The 17,632-nt window shown below is 41.4% G+C and overlaps 1 protein-coding gene across 4 annotated transcripts in view; it reads left to right on the forward strand.

Annotated features, from left to right (window-relative positions):
• The window catches only part of LOC123746710 (activin receptor type-2A), an 83,579-nt gene that overhangs the window by 35,264 nt on the left and 30,683 nt on the right, over positions 1-17,632 (forward strand). For 3 of the 4 annotated variants that reach the window (XM_069316807.1, XM_045728426.2, XM_045728425.2), the window contains exon 12: positions 766-8,738. The gene's annotated coding sequence lies outside the window, so the exon portion shown is untranslated. Of the gene's footprint in view, positions 1-765; positions 8,739-17,632 lie in introns of those variants that run through there. The other variant, XR_011225530.1, reaches the window with a different exon arrangement.

The following is a 17,632-nucleotide window of genomic DNA, read 5'->3' on the forward strand; positions in this document are numbered from 1 at the left end:
CTGGCCTCTCCGAAATGCAGGTTCTGAGAAAGTTAAGACTTCACATACTGAGGAAATCTCGCCAAAAGAAAAATGTTTGGTACAAGAGTGACACAAACATAAACTGAAAACGATCTTAAAAAACCCAAACTCAGCACTGAATGTATTAATACCTGGCCTCCTTTATATCTTGAGGTTATCTTGAGATGATTTCGGGGCTTTAGTGTCCCCGCGGCCCGGTCCTCAACCAGACCTCCACCCCCAGGAAGCAGCCCGTGACAGCTGACTAACACCCAGGTACTTATTTTACTGCTAGGTAACAGGGGCATAGGGTGAAAGAAACTCTGCCCATTTTTTCTCGCCGGCGCCTGGGATTGAACCCGGGACCACAGGATCACAAGTCCAGCGTGCTGTCCGCTCGGCCGACCGGCTCCGGTATATGGGCACAGAGAGCGTATTCACTCTTGTAAAGAGTGTATTCAAGGAAATCTGAGGGTAGGCAGAGAAGGCAGTCTGTCCAAATAGAAAGAAATTGAATGGTGGGGCTGGTATCTGTATACTAACACCCTTTTCTAGTATTTTCAGCTTCTCTCATGATAGACATGGCCTGGCATACTACTTAATGGATATTAAACCAGTCACTCATAACACCAATAACTGCTTTGTATATTCTACTTCCTGAATAAATGCTCTTCATAGCATTCAATAACATTTCACTAACTTCACACACACTCATTATTAGACCCTCCAAATTGTTGTTAAAATGCATTGTTTTCTTGATTTCAGGCCATGATGTGGTGGCCATGTACCTGGACAAGTACCTGTGCTGTAACCGCCTATTATGGGTCCTGGTGTGGGACCGACCCCAGCCACCATGTCCCATAGGCACCAGCTGTGTCGGGGGCCTAGTGTACCGTGTGTCTGCCTCAGTACCCCCTCCCTTTTCCAACAGCTACACACAACAGCCAGCTACCTAAAACATTCAGTTTCTCTTGTTGCAAGAAAGTTAAGCTGGCTTAAGAAGGTTTGGACAAAAGAGACTTCATCTGGAAAATGTACTTCATTCTCTCAGCATCTAAATTTGGCACTGATGGGCGAGAGGCTGTGTAAGTCAGTCAGATATGTCTTCCTTGTATTAATTAGTGCAATAGTTTGATATCCTTGGCGGTGCTTAAAATGCATTTTTTTAGTAACTTGCAAAAATGTAAAATGAATATTTTGGAGTCCTTGTGTCCAACCATTTGTTCTGGCTTGTGTGGTGGGGAGAGGGGGGAGGCTTAGTGTGGTGCCAAAGGGGGTCAACAGGGAAGTGCTGGGACTATTACGAAGAGCCACCAAACAGAAGGTAACTCACGAGAACTTACTTCATGGCTTCATAACTCCACTGGGGCCAAGGTACTCTTCAAAAATCTGTGACTTTGCCAATCATCACTTTGATTTTATTATATATTGGCGCATAGTCACGGATGCATCCAGACAGTAAGATTATTCCAACACATTATCCTCGAACAAGTCATATTTCAAAGGAAGAAAAAATTTATTTTGCGAATAGACTCCTAAGTTTGTTCAGCAATTATACGCTCAGGAAAATAGTTGAAATTTTCATATATGCAAAAGGAATTGAAGACGTAAGATAATGAATTAAAAACTAATAATAATAATAATTTGATGGACTTCTTTTTCTCAAATTGGCACAAGAAACCCCACCAGTCGGAGTGTTTTTACCTCAGGAATTCCCTTGCAAGGGTCCCCGGTGCCAGAGTTAGTTCCTTGAGTTGAGTACCAGCTAGGTGGGGGGGGGGGGTCATTGTAATATATAAGTACATTTTGGGATTACTCCCAGTTTTATGGTTCTGCATTTGAATCTGAATGTGTCTGGTTTTATGCATTGAAACTTTGGAATGAATACTGTATCATGAAGTAGTATCAAAGTTTGTTAGCAAATGTTCTTTAAAACAAAAACAAAAAAAGCGAAAAAAAAAAGAGACTTGATTTCTAGAGCCAAGATCAGCATACTTTGCATCCAGCCATTTTTGCAGCTCATAGTGCAGCTTAAAGCTCAACTCAGTAATTCAGGCATAAGGAAATTTCTGGTTGTGCCCCCCTGGCAAGTGTTTTAGTGTGTGGAAAACTGGGTTTAGGTTCGTTGGTCCATCTGCCGGTGCATTCAGTTAACCCATTGTGGAAAAAGAAATGTGGTTGAAATATTGGAATTTTAGCTTTTGATTGAATCAAATCACACTTGAATGAAATTGCTAAATTACATAAGGGGTATTTTAACAAGATTTATTTATTAATATGAATACTTGGCATATTGTCTATTGATTAGACATATGCAGTGTAATGTGTGTTTGAATCAGTTGTGCAAAATATGTTGTTAACTTAGTGGGCTGATGGATTATGACGAGCCTATCCAGACAAAAATGTGTTACCCAAGGCCAGTGGAGGGCCGTGATCGGGCTGCCCTTCAACTGTCAGCTCAGGATACCCTTCAGTGACCACCCTGTTACCACTTTGCCCCCACACACACATACATACCCTCATCCTGTATATATTTGCGCCTCGTTTGCAGCATTACAGAAGTTGTCGGCAGCAAAATGGAACTAGTGATTATTTTAATGTGGTTTATTTGTGAAACCAATGGTGCTTTTTTTCTTGTATCTCCAAGATGAATGTTTACTGTTGTATAATGAAGCTAATGTGAGTGTGGACACTAAGGAACATTGCCCACTCGGAACTGTAAATACCTCATGCCTGTACACAAGATATGACCTATGGTATCCAGACCTCACCATGACAAATCATGAGTGCTTATGTTCTAATTACTATTACCTCTTGCTTGTGGATGGAAGCAGTTGTCTGTTTCATGGGAACTTTTGTCAGCTGGCTATGACAGTCTTACGTAAGGGCCAAGATTATTGGATGATGGATTGAAAATATACAAATTTAAACATGATGATATCTTAACCTGTAGTTTAAAGAGACTTACAAGAGGCTGGAATACCAAGAATCAGATATGTAAGCTGAAATGACAGTGAAAAAGTTGCCCTGTGAATTAACTCATCTTCCAAATGAAACTCAAATTGAGGTTGTGGTGAAGTGAAGGACATGAGCCAAAGAATGATAAAGTAAGGACTGGAACCATGATGTGATAGACTGGATACGTATGGGGACTCGTGGGCAGTTCCCAAATGCCCAAGGGAAACCGCTTTGTCATCAAGACAAGACTGTGTATGGGGGATATTGCTTTTTTTTCTGATATTTCTTTTTCAATTTTGTTCACCATTTGTTAGGGACCCCCCATGCTTGTTGGTCCTTGCAGGCATTAGTATGCCTTTTGTATGTATCCATTGTAGTAGCATAAAAATTCATTATTGTAAAGTTATTCCCCATTAACTATTTGAGGTGAAATGCTAGACCAGGTCTATGAAGTGAGAGCATTAGAAATGAACTCGGATTATTCGTATTTAGTTTAAAGGATTGCAAGTGATTGTGAATTACTAACAGTTTCATAATCCATTTCCAGAAACATGCCAATAACACGGTCGAATTTTTTTAAACTTCAATTGTAAAACTTTTAACATTCCAAGGAAAAACCTGGACATTATCACTTCATTAGGCAAGGGATCTGCATGGAGCCATTATAAGTGAAGATACAATAGGCAAGAATCCCAAGTTGTCTTCTGAAATATAAATTGACTTTCTGTACTGGAGGCAGTTAATGATTGGTAAACTAAACTAACTGGCTTGTATTACTTTTCATAGCAAAGGAAGTCTATATGGAACTATTCAAATTTCCGCTCTATGGAACGTGCAGTAATATGCTGTAGATACCTGTTGAAAATTTTATATATTTTTTTCTGGCAAATGGTTATTGTTGACAGATGAATTTCAGTTTCTTCCATTCCTTTGTCCAATTGTTTTGTAGGTAATCATGACTTATTTTTTTTATTTATTTATTTGTGTTCCAATACTGGGATTAATGTATTTGTGTACCAATCATGTGGATGTTCAGTTTCTAATGCCTCCTAATTTTGACAATACAGTGCAGCCGTATGGAATTGGAATAAACTTATAAATATTTTGTATACATACACACTTACACACACGCACTCATCCTGTAACTACACTTAGGTAATTACTCGCACTCATATGTGCAAACAATGTGTGTAAAATATATATATATGTTGTACCTAATAGGCCAAATTGCCTAACAAGCCAAGTTTTCCTGATATTCTTATGGTATGGTGAAGCTTTTCATTATATTATGTATGATTTTAATTGTTTTTAATTTGAGTTAAAACTAACAAATATTTGATCAAATCTAACCTATCCTAACCTAGCCTAACGTAACCTATCCTAACCTAACCTATCCTAACATAACATAACATAAATAAGTCAGTAAGTCGTCTTATTAATATACTGTAATATATAAATATTAATTGAAATAAACCAATTTGTAAAGAAATATTTGAAAATAATAAAAAAATCACTAATGCAAATTGGGTCTAGCATACTAGGTCAAGGAGAGCAGTTCTGGCTATTAGATACAATGTAAGTATGTATGTCCTACCTAATAACCAAAGTTGCCTAACAAACCGAATTTTCGTGAAATTTTTAGTTAACAAAAATCTTATTTTTTTTTTTTTTTTTATGAAATAGTTTTCATTGTATTATGTGATTGCAATTTTATGTTATTTGAGTTCAAAACTAACATAGAAATTTGATCAAACCTAACCTATCCTAAACTATCGTATCCTATCCAAACCTAGCCTAACTTGGCTTAAACCTAACGCAACCTAACGTAACTAAGTCAGTAATTCATGTTCCTAATATAATAATTCATGATTAATAATTGTGGGGGAACGGAATCAATCTGGAAAGAAATATTTGAAAATTATGACAAATCATTTGGCCTGTTAGGCAAATCAGACCTTGCATACCAAGCTAAGTAGTGCAGTTCTGGCTATTTGGCACAACATGTATATAATGTGCTGACTACCACACAACAAACAAACAAACAAACACACACATACTATATTGTTTGCAGTACAAGTTCAGAAGCAGTGTTCATTTCAGCTCTTTGCTTTATTAGTTTATAAATTTGTTGACAAACTTTATTTTTTTTTGTGCTTTTAACAAAGTTTCAAATAAGACTACTTTTACAATACAGCATAATTAAAGGCGAAAAATCCGGGTTCTGCAATACTATATATTGGGCCAAGCAGAGTACACCTGCTGTTAAGTCGAGGAGAGTGTGTCATGGAAGCCTGGCCCCCAGTGTGAGCAGAGGAGTGCCTCATGATGTGTTATGTGGCCTCATGATGTGTTATTTGGCCTCGTGATGTGTTATGTGGCCTCATGATGTGTTCTGTTGGCTCATGATGTGTTATTTGGCCTCGTGCTGTGTTATGTGGCCTCATGATGTGTTATGTGGCCTCATGATGTGTAACGTTGGCTCATGATGTGTTATGTGGCCTCATGATGTGTAACGTTGGCTCATGATGTGTAACGTTGGCTCATGATGTGTTATGTTGGCACATGATGTGTTATGTGGCCTCATGATGTGTTACGTGGCCTCATGATGTGTTACGTGGCCTCATGATGTGTTATGTGGCCTCATGATGTGTAATGTTGGCTCATGTTGTGTTATGTTGGCTCATGATGTGTTATGTGGCCTCATGATGTGTTACGTGGCCTCATGATGTGTTACGTTGGCTCATGATGTGTTATGTTGGCTCATGATGTGTTATGTGGCCTCGTGATGTGTTACATGGCCTCATGATGTGTTACGTGGCCTCATAATGTGTTACGCGGCCTCATGATGTGTTACGTGGCCTCATGATGTGTTACGCGGCCTCATGATGTGTTACTCGCCCTCATGATGTGTTACGTGGCCTCATGATGTGTTACGCGGCCTCATAATGTGTTATGCGGCCTCATGATGTGTTCCGCGGCCTCATGCTGCACTATAGTCTGCTCAACCATTAAACAGGCTACGCGCCACTGCCCCTCCAGCCATATGTGCTACATATGTAAAGCCATATGTGCTACAGTGCACATACTTCAAGGCTCTCACTAATGCAATTGTTAATAGGATATTTTCTGGACATCTAAGTATGCGTTAGCCGTTTCAGTCATTATCAATTTATTATGTGGGGAAATAACTTCACACTTCTATGAATGAACTCTTTTACAAATTTCAGTAATTTATATACAGTATTTACACTTTTTTTTTTTTTTTTTTGCTGATTTTGTTTTAAATTAAGGTAGTCATTATTAGATATGAGAGAATTTAGATAATATTAGTTAATGAGATTAGAAAGAAATGAAATATTCATGAGTCTTAGTGAGGGTTTGTAACTGTCGGTTGTGATTGGCAGCTCTATAAGGCGCTGGCTCTTGGCGACACAACCTTGGACACGATATTGTAGATAACAGTAGGATGGGTTTATTTTATCTGCACACGTTATAAATTGTTATTTTTAATATATATGTATATATATATCAATATATATAAAATCTTGTGTGCCAAAAAAAGAATCATCAGAACCCTCCTATAATATACCGTTTTAAGTATTGATGTCCAAGGGTGTCATGTCCGGACATGGCTTGCAACTCCTATGGTACTAGAAAAGTTTAGTTAATGATCTTTTTATAACTGGAAATGAAGTGTATTTTGGAAAGTTTGTGACAGCATTCTTGGCAACGAGATGTTGTGGTGTTCTAGGTGGGGTGTGTGTGTTTTCCAGTTCCCCCATGTCCATCATACTGTCCCATTCAACACATCTAGTAGCAACATGGATGCCACATTCCATCCCATGTCTCATCGTCACAATGGCAGCAACATAGCATAGCATAGCCTTTCCTAGCCAGTTGACTGTGTCAGTCATTGCTGGCCCACGTTCATCTCATTACCTCATTACAGTTACTGGTCGGGTCAGGTCAGCATCAGGTACAATTTTTTCATTTCACCTAGAATCTCATGCCTTGGCATTTTTATCAGTAAATCAGCATGTTCAACAGTCATTGGTACAAGTGAGGCCGAGCCTCGCTTGCTTTATCTCAGGCAACTAAGTTCGTACAATATTCATCCACAGGTATCATAATCATGCAGATGTGTATTACAGGTTTATTCATGTCATGTACAATATTCATCGTCTCATATCATATTCACGCATTCAGTTATGTATTACAGGTTTAATCATCCCAAGTCATAAGCTCCTGAGTTTTTTTGAGTTCAAACAGGTTAATGTTCCCAGTAGTACTTCATCTTCTTACCTACCGTCAGATAAATGTCCTACAGATTGTGCAGCTGATAGGCTGTAGTCGAGGTATAGTATTTGTAGGGTAAAGGTAGATGACAAGTGGACTGTATGGTAGGGGCATGTCACACTTGGGGTCAGCTTCCCTTATCCACAGCCAGGAGAGAGAGTAGTAGAACCTCAGTGCTCACCTGGTAATGAACATCACCACAGAGAGAGGGAGGGAGAGAGAGAGAGAGAGATAGATAGATATATATATAGAGAGAGAGAGAAAGAGAGAGACCCTCACCCACCCATCCCCCACACTTACGCAAACACATCCTCACCCACATCTGTCTCCTCAATCACACACATTTTGTAATTTTCATCCTTGCCAATTTATTTTATGTTTATGTATGTTTTAATGACTATTCAATTATTTGTATTAGGGTACAATTGGCTAGAATGACGAGTAGGTTACAGGAGGGCATGAAAGGTCAATAATCATATTCCCTCTTGCTTTGGTAAGTTCCACACAGGAGCCCACATCTGTTAGGTCAGGTTTACCATTTATGACAGAAGATGCTTGATAAATCTTACTTATATTTATTTAGTGTTTGATGAGATCTGAGTGTTTAAACACACAAACATGCACCTTACTAATGCATGTTCCCTCCCACTCCAACACACACACACACACACACACACACACACAAACACAAACACACACAAACACACACACACATACATGCACATATACATATAAATATATAAATTGCCATCCATACTTTTGTGGAAATTGTGGATGGCATTCCATTCACCTAGATTGTATGGGTCTCAAACCGGTCCCCCATGCGTGTGAGGCCGTAGCTGTATCAACTGGGCTATGAATAGTCTTCAAAGGGAAAATTTCCAGTTCTTTGGAAACTTTTTGGAAATTCTTTCTCTGGAAGGTTGAAAATTCCAGTTTGGCATCAGAATGCTGCTTCTGGAGACATTCCTTTTTAAGACCGCTCATAGCCCAGTTGATAGAGCTACGGGCCTCAGATGCATGGGGGACCACGATTTGAGACCCATATTGTCTAGGTGAATGGTGTGTATGTGCATACACATACCCTTCAAATCCTCACATGTGTAGCTATCACATACACTTATCCCCCTTCCTCATGTATGTGTTCTCTCCCCCTTCATACTTTTCTCTCTCCCTTTCTCTCATGTACTTATGTATTAAAACTACTTTTGAGATATTTGATTTCTATCTTGTCAGACTTAGGTGACAATGTTTACATTTTGGCAGGTATCTTCTTCTTTTTTTTTATACCAGTTTGCACTATGATGAGAGATGTCAGTTTTTAAAAGTGCCTGTTTTGTCATTTGATATAAATTAAGTAACTTTTATGTATTTTTTGTTTTATATATTACCTTGATTAACTTTGAGTTGAGTTTGCAATCTTGTGTGGAGTAGGCTCTTGCTTATGCTCAAATGTCTTAAAAAAATTAAAGAAAGAGAATTTGCTTCTTTTGTGCTGACACCAATAGCATAGAGAAGGGAAATCATCATATAGAGAAAAAATTATTTTGTTTCACAGCCGGACCCCAAAATGTTGTATGGTCTCATTCATGTATTGGCAAGAATTTTTGTAGTATGAATATTAGTGAATGTTTGAGAAATATTAATGCCTCAAATTATATAAGAGGCTCATATGGTAATGAACATGAGAAAACAAAACTGATATATTTGGCTAAAGAATTTTGAATATTGATAAGAATAATTATGATGAGCGATATACGGGTAGCCAAAAGGAGTGACGTGACGGCTGCAGATGGGTGAAGGTTGAGTGGTCGCAGAGCAACCCGTCCTCTTAAAAATAACGTCACTTTTGGCTCGTATGGGCGCTATGGCCAAATTTGGACGTAATTTGAAATGAAATCGACTCACAAAAGTGACGTACTGTCCTATTTTCTGTTTGAGTCGTCAGGCCTTCGCGGAGAGGTTTGGAGAGGACACTTTAAATTAACGTTTTTCATAATGTTTTGAAACTTTGAGAATTTCCTGCCCACCTAACCTATCAGAGGACCCATAACTTACCGTTGTTGAAAAAAAATCCCAAATTTATTTTCATTTTTTTTTTTCACTCAAATTGCATCCAAATTCGGCCATACTGGTAAATGATCAAAAGTGACGTTATTTTTAAGAGGACAGGTTGCGCAGAGATAGGCAGCATACAGCCAGACAAGTTCCTGAGGGATGGTACTCACTATCAATTAAATACTCATTATATTCTCAAGGACATCCAAGACTCATTTCCAGCACTCATCCAGGTGGGGCAGTCTTCAGGGGAATGTGTAAATGTACTTTTAAAATATTCTGCTACCTCACTCTGTCCTAACTGTTCTGGACCTACCTTACCAGTGCTGTCTGCTGGCATCAGGCTTCACAGATTGTCCAGTTTTTAAGGTGCTATAGCCTGCTTGGTTATTGTAAATATGACTGAACAACGGGTGTGTGCACCAGGTGCACTGGTATGATTTTGAGAGCAGTTACCAGAAGCATCAACTAAGGTGGAACCATTGGATGTTCTTGATAGACTTGTCCGTTAAGTGCATCACCACTACTGTACACACACGCACACACACACACACACACACACACACATACATGCTCCACCACAGCAGAGTTGTGAAGTAGGTAATTACAGTGATGTGGTGAAGGCAAACTCCATACACAATTTCAAATGTAGATACAATAGAGCCTAATAGGCTCGGGAATCTGTACACCTGTTGATTGACAGTTTAGAGGCGGGACCAAAGAGCCGCAGCTCAACCCCCGCAAGCACAAGTTGACGAGTACACACACGCATGCACGTAAGTGCTTGGAGCGACATGTGGCAAATGGAATTCAACATTAATGCCATGTTATGGAATGTGGAATTGGAGAAAATAGACCACACAAAACTTTCAAATTATGGAAAGGAATTAAAGAACTCTAATAAAGAACGATATCTAGGTGTGGTTTTGGACAGTAAACTGTCACCAGATGAACACTTAAAGAACATTGTAAGAGGAGCGTATGCATCACTATTCAACTTGAGACTTGCTTTTACTTACATGGATGGTGAAATACTATAGAAGCTGTTCATGACTTGAGAACAAAGTTGGAATTTGTAACAGTTGTATGGTGCCTATATCTCAAAAACCACATCATTAAACTGGAAAAGGTGCAAAGGCATACTACAAAATGGCTTTCAGAATTTAAAAACGAAATTTACAAGGAGAGGCTAGAGGTGTTAAATATGTCAAAACTAGAAGATATAAGAAAGAGAGGTGATAGGGTTACCACTAACAAAATAACAACATGAATCTACCAAATTGATAGAGAGGAATATCTGAAACCAGCAACTTCAAGAACAAGAGGATTCAACCTAAGGAAACATAGGTGCTGAAAAAATATTAGAAAGAACCTGTATTCTTTTGCAAACAGAATCAGAACAGGGGAGCCGGTCGGCCGAGCGGACAGCACGCGGGACTTGTGATCCTGTGGTCCTGGGTTCGATCCCAGGCGCCGGCGAGAAACAATGGGCAGAGTTTCTTTCACCCTATGCCCCTGTTACCTAGCAGTAAAATAGGTACCTGGGTGTTAGTCAGCTGTCACGGGCTACTTCCTGGGGGTGGAGGCCTGGTTGAGGACCGGGCCGCGGGGACACTAAAAAAAAAAAAAAAGCCCTGAAATCATCTCAAGATAACCTCAAGAATGGTAGACAGTTGGAACAAGTTAAGTGGGAAGGTGGTGGTGGAGGCCAAAACTGTCAGTTTCAAAGTGTTATATGACAGAGTACTGGTAAGATGGGACACCATGAGCATATCTCCCGTCTTGTAACTACACTTGGGTAATTACACACACACACACACACACCACTTAAGAACTATTTTTTTTATAGAAATTCCTGTGTGGGCCTCTAAGCCTCTGGCCGGCCCACTAAGTGTTGCTTGTTTCTGTTTTACTTAGATGGAGTATGAGTATTTATGACTCGTATGGTCGCTTCAGCAAGATTTTGCCCTATGTGTTTAACAACAACTTCTGCTCTGTTGAATCTAATTTGAAATCTTAATGGGTTTGTGCACTGTCTTAGATAATGTTCCAGTGATCTGTCAGGCATTTCTCCACAGTGCTGACATTTCCTCTCATCTTCTGGAACCCGTAAGCCTATTTCCCATGCACATGGGTATCCAAGCCTGATGTAATGTAAGTGTACTTGTGTTGTTCTACTGCTCCCTTTCATCAAAATAAGTGGTTCATAGTTTGTTGAATTCTTGTACCAACCCGCAGATCCTGATGTTGCAAAGAACTCTATGACTCGATCAGGATTCAAGCCTGCCTTACCAGGGGGCTGGTGGTGTGGTATCAATACTGTGTACACCAGTAGTGAGCCCTGGTAAGACGTTTGAAACCTGGTCAAGTCATTTAGTGATACTAAGAACTTACATACGTAAACTGTGTGTGTGTATATATACAGTATATATATGTGAGTAAAGTGCAATTGTTTACACCCTACTTACCAACATCATCACTACCACACTACTCCCCAACATTATCACTACCACAATACTCATCAACATTATCACTACCTCACTACTTCAGTCGCTGTCAAACTCCACTTAACTTGATGAGAAAGTCCTGTCAATAATGTCTACAGTGTTGCTAAGGCAACTCGACGGGTGATCAAAATGGTGTGACAACCATGAACATTTTCCCTTCCCTGCCCCTCTGGCCAGCCCTGGTGATCCTCTTCACTATGTCTGTCATCTAGGTTATTCAAATTTGCTCATTTTCATCAGTCTAGCTCTTACCAACTTGGAGTGGTCCTGCCTAGATTGATGGATCAGACACCTGGAGGAAGGAAAATGAAGCGTCTTGGTCCTTATGCTGTGGCTCAGCTGCTGAGAAACATTATAAAAACTCTGGGCTCTGGGACTTACGGGACATTTGTACTTGTTGATTGGCACAGAGAGCCAGCCGCTCTTAAAGTAGCCAACAGTGCTTCAACATCTAGTAGTTTCACTTGCATAACCCGGATCTTGTCGACTCTGAAGGGGGCGGGCGGAACTTCCCTCCTGTTGGGTGTGGCACACGAATCCCAAGCTCTTCTCACGAACTACAAAGGGAGTAAGAACCTTGAACACATTTAATGTGACTCACGCTTCAACTTCGTCAAGATCGGGCTCAAGGTTGGCATAAAAATATTAGAAATCCATTCAAAGGGCTACGTACACAATGATATAAAAGTTGACAATATAATGATTCGAGGCTCACCCCATCACCCAGAAGTTAGCATAATTGATTTTGGACTTTCCTGTAAGAGTGGAGAAAATATCTTCATGCAAGGTGACCCCAGGGATTACCCGACGTACGCCCCTGAAGTCCTGGCTGAACAGCCCAGTACCTTCGCCTGCGATGTATTCGCCTACGGCTGCCTGATGCAAGAGGTACTGGAGGAGACAGATACCCATCACCCTTCCACTAGAGGAGATGTTCCTGGAAGCTATGCTGCCTAACCAAGTTTGGTGTCCATCCTTCCCTAACCTGCTGCGCCGCCTGCAAGACCAAACCAGAGATGCCAGCATGGACTTCACCTATGCCCAAGACCACAAGAGGATTGATCGGTATGAAGCAAGGTATGCCCAGTGTGGGCTGCTGAGAGACGCGTTGAGGATGACTAAGGAACAGATTCTTAAGGACAAGATGCAAACTGAGGAGTATTTGTACCGTCTGAGGCACATGTATGGTGTCCTCTACCAGTGAGAAGAAAGTTGTTCAAACTATCATTAGGTTTATACAAAAATAAAAATTAAAAAAATTAAATAGTATTTTTTACACGAATTTGTATTGTCTATTCCTTTGCATGTAAAACCCTTCATTGTTTGTTTATTGTTTAAATAAATAATGTTATTAATGTGTGTGTGTTGAGAATGGGTAAATATTGTAAGTGTGAGAGATGACCAGAGTCACATTAATGACCATCCACAGAGCCACACCAACGACCATCCACAAAGCCACACCAACGACTATCCACAGAACCACACCAACGACCATCCAGAGCCACACCAATGACCATCCACAGAGTCACACCAACAACTATCCACAAAGAAACACCAATGACCATCCACAGAGCCACAGAAACAGTTATCCACAGAGCCACACCAACAACTATCCACAAAGGAACACCAATGAACATCCACACAGCCACAGAAACAGTTATCCACAGAGCCACACCAACAACTATCCACAAAGCCACACCAACGACCATCCACAGAGCTTGAGCAGTTTAGGCGGCAGCCCAAATTTTGTGCCCCCTAGTATACTCACTGGGCCACAGCTAGCTGAAGGTGCTTTACTGGCTTTTTCAATGGGCGTTCTTGTGCCCCAAGTAAGATCTCGAAATGCAGGCCCCATTTCACCTGGTGTGGATTCTGCACTGTCTTTTTTCTTGTTGTTTTTGGTTTCGTTCTAGGGCACCCTCATCCACCATTCTTGAAGCTGTTCCCCGATGTGTCAGACCTCAGCTGGGGCTTCATCTCCAACTCTCACCCAGCCTGTTTGAGGCTTGGCTTTTCACCTACAGTAGATAAACATCGCAGTGCGGCAGTTTGCAGAGGTGCGGATGGTGCTTCAGTGCGTCCATCATCTGTGAAGCTTTGCTTACCATCTTCAATTAGATTGCATGTTGGTGGTTCAGTGCATGAGCAGGCAAAGCTCAGTTCACTTTCTTTTCCAGTGGTGCTGGACTCAAAGGATAGTTTTGCAGCTGGCTTTGCAGACTATAGTCCTCAGTGCAGTTCATATTAAGTGCATGTTGAGTATTCTGCTGGATAGCCTCCCATTTCTGTCTAATATCAGTGGAGTGGGCAGTAGATAATGCTGTCCTTCCTTAGGCTTTATTAGGCATCTGGCTGTACTTATATAGATTTGCTTGCCTCCATGTGGAGCTGGCTGATTCTAGCTTATGTAGCACTGTTTTCAGATTGTTAAGACATTTGAGGTGAATGTGTTTTGCTTGGAATAGGGTTCGTAATCTTACATTTGCATCTTTCCTCTGGCTCAGTTACTACTTTTCTTGTTATCCAGTTTAGAAATATTTCCAGGGTGCATTCTTCTGCTGACTCCCATACAGCTGGATCTCCTAGAGGATTGACAGACTTGGAGGATTAAGAAGACACCTTAATGGTTTCCAGGCATTTTGCCTATCTTTGCATGTGGAGTTCCTAAGCTTTGTGTACGAGCACCTGTATGGGAGTCAGGTTTCAAACCTCTTGGTGTCACATTTGTGTCTTTTCCTGTGTCTTAAGGTTCCTTATTCCAAGCTTTGCCTCTCACAGGTCATTTGCAAGATATTGAGCCGGATGTGTATCCTCAATCTCATGATACGGTGGAGTTTGCTGTTTTGACAGGTTTCTTTGCCATATGTACAGAAACTGCGTATAGTCCAAAATGTACACGTACATTTTGGACTATCAAAATCCTGGGCTTTCGATAATCCAAATGAAGAGCGTTTTGTTATTGGATGTTCCGCGGTCATTTCATACTTGTGTTGCACTTGGGTGTTTGGTACACTGCTAACATTCATCTGTCTCGGTCTGTCCCTCAGGCCATTCTTCAACAGGTCAGTCAGTCCACATTTTGTTTTACTATTCTTTCTGAAGGGGCCAAACAGTAGCTAGCTGCACTGAGATAAATCCACACACACGTCACATCAGCTATAGAAGTCCTTGATAGTCTACTAGAAACCAGAACGAGAACTTGGCCCCCCCAGGGAGCAGGGAATTGTTAAACTCACCCTCATTGAGTAAACATCCAGACAGTAAATGGAGCAAAACAGACTTCTGCAAGATTAATGGAGAAAGTAAACGAAGCAGCAAATGACCTTCCAAATAATGTACCCGGTAATCGTATCACATCTTCCCTGGTTACAGCTGACCACCGACAAGTGGCAGAATCACTGAGAGCTGCAGTCTCCCCATGTCAACACTACTCAGTCATTCTCTTGATGTTCAAAAGTTTGGACCACTTCTAGAGTTGCCAGCTTTGCAGGTCCCAATTATTTCTACACAAGTGTTAGCCCTCCTTTGGACTCTCCTGTTGAGCCCATTTGTTTGTGTATCATTCCACGATTTAGTGTTTACTTCATGTACAGTACATGTTTTTTCAAGCCTCGGGTGTTGTGTGGGCTTTGGTAACTGTTCACCTTAAGCTGCATGTGCTTAGGGCTTGTCCTTCTCTTAAGTGCTTGTCTAGTGATGCACCTGCCCTAAAAGGGGTAACTTTCCTGGTGGGTTTGAGAATTTGTCCCATAGAGGCTGGCTATTGTGAAGGGTTACTCACGCAGAGTAATGCAAGAGTCATTGACTCTTCTGCAAGACTCTGGGGTTGGGGTTGTATAGATTTTTTTTATTGATTGAGGAGTGCACTAGAGTTCACATGCTTGTCCATATGGCACGTCACTGATGCCCTACATAACTGTGTTTATCACACGGTCTGGATTCGGTAATAATTACTAAGGTGAGCGGCCCTAGTGCCTTGGGTGCCCTGTTCGGTCATTACCTTCAGGCCCTGGTATGCCCTGCGGGTGCCCTGTTCGGTCATTACCTTCAGGCCCTGGTATGCCCTGCGGGTGTTTGGTGTGGCTCATTGTGGATCGACCCATTGAGCCATCACTCACTATTTGAGTTTGAGGGATGTCTGTTAACAGTGCTACATGTCGATGGTCATTCATTGTCTGTTATGCTGCCTGTTAAGTCGATAACACCTTCCACGTCGAGGCCACGACGTTTGTGTTCGCTGGGTCTTGATTATAATAGAACCTTGTTCTAGACAAGAGGCTTATTGGGCAGCAATCACTTTACAGGATTGATTCTCCTTTATTTGTTGTATTGTGCTTGGTGCTCGTTTGGATGGCCCGGAGTTAGCCTCTGGTGTTTAGGCATTCATAGTTGGAATGGCTAATGAATTCCACCTGTTTGAAATTTTCATGCTTTGTTTTTTTTTCAACCCCATCTCTATCTGGCACTGTTTGCCAAGTGGGGTGGAGGTCCACCCCTTCTTCCCCCACCCCAGCTCTGTGCTCCAAAATGTCTGAGCAATGTTTAACTGTGAGTGTAGCTTGGCTGCCTCCAGGGTTTGCCCTTTCCAAGCTGACAGTGAAGACAGGTGAGCTGTCCCTTTCCACTAGGAATACAGAGCCTTCTACCTCTCAGGGGAGGGGGTGTCTTTAGCTCTGATCGTTTAGTTTGGAATGATGCCTTCCTGTCTGTTCAGGCATCAGGCAAGGAACATGGCTATGTTCTGGAGTCTTCATAAATAACTTCCAGGGCTGGAGAGAAGTGCCTTGGGGAGGGTCCCTGGGTACCCTTCAACCCTTCCTGCTATCTGGTTCCCTCAGAAGAAGGTCTTTTGCTCTGGGCAGCAGGCTGCACCTATCCTTCCTCCATGTCCGAGCTGGATTCTTAGGTTGTTCCTCCTTGGATTAGTTTTCATGTACCTACAATGTGTTGTATTTCTTAAGGTTTCCATTATTCCACCTTGCGTAAACTTCAACTCGGTTGGACTTATTTAATTTCCTTATGCAGGATGAGGACCTCACTATCTTGATGAACCCCACCTTGTTTGAGTTCAGGTCAGCTTTGTCCTTTTGATTGTACTGTAATATGATGCCTCTGTGTCTTCCTGGCTTGTGAACAACCCTTTGTTTTTCTTGGGGGGCTTGGCATTACATTTTCTGTATCTAGACACTTTATTAGCAAGATGAGAGTTCTGTCTTATCAGGCATTCATAAGAGGTGCTTCCTTTGTGCCACAATAGAATTGCCGGTTTGTTCTAGTTCTTCCCAAGGACATATACATGTGGCAGTTTTACATTTAGCTGCCTCTGCTTTCTGGAGTCTAGGCCACTGAGGATCAGAGTGCTTGTGCTCACTTGGCTGCCATTTTGCACCTTTAGGCTGTTGTTGAGCTATTCACTGACCAACTCCGGGGCAGCCTGAATGTGTTCGCTTTGATGCCAGGTGTCACTGCCTTGTTACCTGCAGTTCTGGCTTTGATGGCTTTGGCCAAGTTGCTTGCTCTTCTCCTTCAGGGGGCAGTGGCAGACTCTTTCGTGGCTTCCCTTAAAAGTTGACATGTTGCATTTGCCTAGGCAAATAAGTAAAGAGGCTTAGTCTCTTACCCTTTTGTCTGCCTCCCCCTTTTCATCCCTCCCCTTTCCTGAGGCGGCTGTCTTTGACCTGAGTTCATGCAGGTCGGCATTCAATCCCCAACCGTCAAAGTGATGGGCACCATTCCTTTCCCCTGTCCTGTCCTAAATCCTTATCCTGACTAAATCCTGTAATGAAGTAAGGGCGAAGAGGGAGAACGGCCTA

This window comes from Procambarus clarkii, chromosome 85 (genome assembly GCF_040958095.1).
Source record: "Procambarus clarkii isolate CNS0578487 chromosome 85, FALCON_Pclarkii_2.0, whole genome shotgun sequence".
Taxonomy (NCBI): domain Eukaryota; kingdom Metazoa; phylum Arthropoda; class Malacostraca; order Decapoda; family Cambaridae; genus Procambarus; species Procambarus clarkii.